This window comes from Nannospalax galili, unplaced genomic scaffold (genome assembly GCF_000622305.1).
Source record: "Nannospalax galili isolate Female #2095 unplaced genomic scaffold, S.galili_v1.0 scaffold305, whole genome shotgun sequence".
NCBI lineage: Eukaryota > Metazoa > Chordata > Mammalia > Rodentia > Spalacidae > Nannospalax > Nannospalax galili.
This window is the reverse complement of record NW_008356258.1, coordinates 11,012,135-11,017,938: the sequence shown is the minus strand read 5'-3', so window position 1 is coordinate 11,017,938 and position 5,804 is coordinate 11,012,135. Positions and strand designations below refer to the sequence as shown.

Here is a 5,804-nt window from a genome sequence, read left to right as displayed (position 1 = left end):
GCCCAAGACTAGGAATGGTGCAGGGCCCAAACTAGGAGTATAGAATGGCGGGAGGGATGGAAGGGTGAATATGCCTTAGGGAGTCCCGGCGCGAGAGTTGTGCTATAGACTTACCCCAAGAGGCCTGAGGATGGTAGTGCCTGATCTAAAATTTTTACATAATAAAAAAGTATTTAAATTTTTTAGATTTATTTTTATTTTTATGAGTGTCTTGCCTGCATTATGTAGATGTATCACTTGCATGCAATGCCCACAGAAGCCAGAAGAGAGCATCTGATCCCTAGAACTGGAGTTATGGGTAGTTGTAAACCACGGTGTGAATGCTGGGAACTGAGCCCAGCGGCCAGTGAGTACTCTTAAGCACTGAACCATCTCTCCAGTCCTACAAATAACACATTTAATTATGAAAAAATATATGCCGATTTGGATATATCTAAAAAGTGATGGCTAAAACTATCACAATGCAAAGCTTTACAGAGATTCAGAGAGAAGCGTTCTGCCTCAGAACCTCTGTGCTGGATTCAAGTTAGAGAAAGTCACAGACTAGAGAAAATTACTGACTGCTTTCAAAGCCAAAACGCTTACTTTCTACCTTCTCCTTGTCCCTGCGCAGACTGGGACACTGAAGGTCACTTCTCAGCATCTTCATTCCACTGTAATTGTCAGGTACCTACATTTCACCCTCATCCTGTAACATAAATGAGGCAGTAACGCGTATTCTCCCAACACTCTCCTCACACCAGTAATTTTTCACAACTAAGGTGCAAAATGTAAACCTTTTTGATGTGATCCTTACACACATGTACATGATCAACAAACTGATGACCAGTACTGACCTGTAACTCTAACACTCTCATCATTCTGCTCTCTACTACACTTCCAAAAGCACACAACACCTTTTGCTTATTTTTCAATGTTTTACATTCTGTACCTGTGAATTCCTAAAATTCAGGACACAGCATGCACTATTTATTTGGATTCATTGGCCACAGTCTAGCACAGGACATGAGACATAATGCACATTTAAAGTGCAGTTATTAATCATAAAACTATGTTTCTGGGGCTGGAGATGTACCTCAGTTGGTAAAGTGCTTACCTAGCATGCATCAGACCGTGGGTATGTTTATGTAGCTGTAATCTCAATACTTGAGGGGTAGAGGCAAGAAGATCAGAAGTTCAAGGTCATCCGAGCCTGCACAAATTCAAGGCCTTACAAAGTAAGACCCTGTCTCAAAAATAAATAACAAAAAACAAAAAAGAGTTTAATGCTCTTGAAAAAAACTCCTTAATAATCAGTAGTATAACAAGGGCTGCTCAAAACTGGCTACTTTCAAAACATCTTTCTTAAAAACAACCTGCCAGGAACTACCTTAATTACCCCTAATTTTTACAATAAAAGAAATTTTTTGTACTGTGTGTGGTATGCTTACGTGTGTGTGTGTTCTCGTGGCGGGGGGCACATGTGTGTACACCTGTATAGAGGCTAGAGGTTGGCACCAACTGTCTTTTTCCATCACCCTTCACTCTAGTTGCTGAGGCAGAATCTTTCACTGAACCCAGAGCTCAAGCATTCAGCTTGTCCTAAGGATCCGCCTGCCTCCACCACCCAAATGCTGGGGTAACAAGTGGGGCGCCACAGGCTCCGGGCTTTTCTTGTGGGTTCTGCGGATCCAAAATTCTGGTCCTTATGCTTGCACATCAAGTGTTTTGTAAACTAAGCTGTTTCCCCAGCACCCCCCCAAAGAAATAAACTAGTATTCTGTTTGCTGCTTTTGTAAATTCATTCTCATGCCCCTTAGTCATTCTTGCAGCCATAAGCATCCAATTTGGAGTTACATGAGAACCACCTCTTATCTGATGGGAATCATAATTCACTCTGCTAAGACCACCATAAAATATGGGAGGGGTGTTACTTGGGGAAACAGAATAGTTCACAAACTTGAAGGTCTTCTCTGTGATCTTTTGCCAGATAAGGGATCTGCTGTCAGAGACAGATGGCCAGCAACTCAGCCTGAAATTCTCATCAGAGCAGTGACAGCCAATCTATCAATCCTTCCTTCGCACTTCTTGGAAAGCGAAGGCTCCTGTGACAGACATGTAAGGGTCAAAGTGGTTCTCAATGCTGCACCTTTGCCTAGGTTAGGTACTGGAAGAGCTCTCTTAACCATTCCCCCTGACCAATGCCACACATTAAACCTTTCTGGTTCCTCCAGCACTCTCAACCTCTCCTCAATGCCCCTACCCTGGTTCCTAGAGAACTATCACCTCAAAACATGTTCTTCTATGTGGCCACCAGCTACATGTATCTAGTGGAATGCTTGAAATGCAACCGGTCCAGTCTGAAATGTTTTTCTGAGTAAAACACACCCTGGACTTTGAAGTCTTGGTATGAAAAGAACATAAGATACCTCAATAAGCTTTGACCTAGACTGCATGTTGATATAATAATTTGGGTGGTACACTCATTAAATAAAATTTATTTTACCAGTTTATTTTTTTACCTATTTTAATGTGGTTCTTATTAGACTTATGGTTGTATGTGACTTGCATTCTGTTTCTACAAGATTTACTTACACGACTATATTTTAACAAATGTATTGACAAGCAGACTTGCACACTATTTTCTGAAGAGTATGAAAACAGGGAAAGTAAATTGCAGCCAGGCACTAAGACACACTCCTGTAATCCCAGCAATTGGGAGGGTGAGACATGAAGGATCCTGAGTTCAAGGCCAACCTAGAGTACATAGTGAGACCCTATCTCAAGAGCCCCCTGCAAAAAATATGAACTGTTTAATTATCAACAGAGCTTGATCAAAGTACTTGAGAGATTACAGCTGTGCTTTCTCTATAAATCCCAGATTCACCAAAGACATTATAAGCAGTACCTTCTAGAAAAGGTTTATATGATCAAGAACACTCTGGAAATTTGCAGGTTACAAACACCTGGGAAATGTGTACATTTCACTGAGTTGAGCATGTGAAGAAAACAATGAGTAGAGGGTGCTTACACTTTTTAAATAAGCAACTGAGCTGACCCTGTTAGAACAGATTAAGGGTATTTTAATAACTTATGACACAGCTTTAGTCAAATAAAAATCAAGCCAGGTGTGCGGGCACACACCTGTAATCCCAACTACTCAAGAGGCTGAGGCAGAAGGATCAAAAGTTTAAGGCCTGCATAAGCACCACAGTGGGAAAAGGGAAAGGAAAGAAACCAAGTATTTGTTGACTTCCTACACTCAACAATACAGAAAGGAAGGGAACAAATGAACTGAGCAGTTATACTGAATACAGGAGGAAACTCTAAATATGCATTCCAAGGACTGTATCAACTGTGGTACAACAGAATGCCATCCACCAGTTTAAGGAAACACACCAGATGAAAAAAAAAAAAAAAAAAAAAAAAAAAAAAAACCACACTATGATCACACATGAGAAATGACAGCATTTGGATGAACTTCAATAACATAAATCTACAACTTTTCAAACATAGATTAGAAGAGCACCCATGAAATTTAACAGTGGGTGAGAGAAAGAAAAGGAAAAAGAGGTCCTTATAATACACATCATTCCCATGACAGAGACTGAAAACCCTGATGGGCATCAGACTACAGTAAAGTAACTTCCCTCAATAAGCTGTATGTTTGGACTCTGCTCTCAGCCCCGCACACAATCCTTGACTACAAGATACAGTTGTAGAATCTATAGGTCATCATGGCAACATGGTCTATCAAAAAGAAAGGTATTTGTTCCAAATCAACAAAAGCACTTTGACAAAAGCACCCTGCCCTTTTAAAAAGACAACGCAAATGTCTACTTCATCTAACTCACTCCTCCCCCATTAAACACCGCTTTAAAACAGGTATGTTGGCTCATGCCTGTAACCCCACCGGTTGGAAGGCTAAGGCAAGGGGGACCAGCAGGAGTTGGAAGTCAGCCTGGGATATAGTAACTTCCAGGCCAGCCTAGACTACACAGTAAGACTTTTTCTAAAAAGAAAAAAAAATTAATCCACGTCTCGCACAGAACCTTACATGTATATTCCTATAGCTCACTTAAAAACAGAATTCTGGGGCCAGCAGCATTGCTTTTCAGTAAGGAAACTTGCCATCAATATGACAACCCGAGTTCAATCCCTGGAACCCATATGGTGTGGCAAGAGAGCACCAACTCCTACAAGTCGTCCTCTAACCTCCACAGGCACCAAGGCATGCACATGCATATATATACACACACACAAAATAAATAAATAATAAATAAATAAATAAATAAATAAATGGATAAATGGATAAAATGTTAGAATTTTTTTTTACAGCCTTTGGTTAAAAGAACCTAGAACACATGATTTTACCAAAATCTCTTTTTATTAACCAACTAAGGGAACATTTTGTGTCTGAAAATATGTTCCCCAGCATAAAACAGAGAAAACAGACAACCCAAATGTGTGTTTAATGCACTTCTCCCTTTTATGGATTCCTGCCAAGTGAGCATCTCACAAATCTCTGAGAGTCACAAAGACTAAGAGCCAAACCCAGGGGCTGGCATAGCTCAAGGATAGAGCACGTGCTGATGGACAAGGTCCGTGGATTGACTAAAACCCAAGACCTCAAAGAAAGGTTCAAACCAAGGACAGAACAAACACCAACATTTTTCATCAGCAGAATTAAGAGGAAATAGGTATTAACAGTGGAAATAACAAATTTCTTATTAATCACTGAAAAATGCATAAGGATTTTTTTTATTTTAAAATAAGCACATTACTATAATAAAACAGACTCAATTCACAAATACTGTTTGTTCTCGATTATTTGAAGCCATTCTCACACAGTGCCTAAGAGTCATTTTGGCTTGGGGGCTTTTCTGAAACAGAATTTCACTATGTAGCTCAGGCTAGCTTCAATCTCAAAATCCTGCCTGGACCACCCGTGCACGGGATTCCAGGAGCATACCACCAAGCCCAGCTTACAAACAGTTCTTCAGCCAATCCACCAGCCCTTCTACTAACAACTGCACCAGTCTGACAAGCCACTATACTTCCACGCCTCCTCGGAAAAGAAGCACTGCACCACTGCAACTACACAAGCACACGCAGGTCGCTCAACACAACACTTAACAAGGGGCCTGGCATGCAGAAAGAAGCCAATAACTACTGGCAAATACTGCAATTTATAAGCTAGAAGACTATTTTAAATTGAATGCTTTCCATAATGTGAAACATTAAAAACAAGTATTTTTATAGAACATTTTAAATAATCTTTATTTATTAAGCAATAAATCTTACCCCTTAGTAACCAAATGTGTTTCTTTTTTGCTTTTAATAAATCATTAAGTATTCTAGTAAGTCTGCCCTTTCCCCACAGCAGCTGTGGTGTGAAACTGATTCACGAAATGTAGACATAGAACTGAAATATTTGATCATCTGTCCTGCCCACTTGCCAATGTACCAGGAGGATTCCATCCCATAATTTATTTTCAAAATAAATTGTTTATTGGTCTTGTCAGAAATCTATTGAAATCCAGATCTCAATGGTCCACAGAAATGGGGTCCAGAGAAAATGGTCCCCATTTGCCAGTTATAAATCCTTTAATTTCTGACTGTAACAAAGAGAAAAGGATATAAAGCAAGACACCATGAGTTCTAATGTTCTAGGTAGCAGTAGAGCACCCTTTCCTACATACAAAACCAAAGAAAAATAAAGATCCCAATTAATCTATTTTTTAATATTTTATTTATTATTTTTTATTTTATTATGTGTATGAGTGTATTGCCTGCATGTATGTGAGTGCACCCGTGCCGTGCTC

At 39.7% G+C, this 5,804-nt stretch overlaps 1 protein-coding gene across 7 annotated transcripts in view; it reads right to left on the bottom strand.

The window, feature by feature from the left end:
• The window catches only part of Rapgef2 (Rap guanine nucleotide exchange factor 2), a 299,442-nt gene that overhangs the window by 245,643 nt on the left and 47,995 nt on the right, over positions 1 to 5,804 (bottom strand). The window lies entirely within an intron of this gene.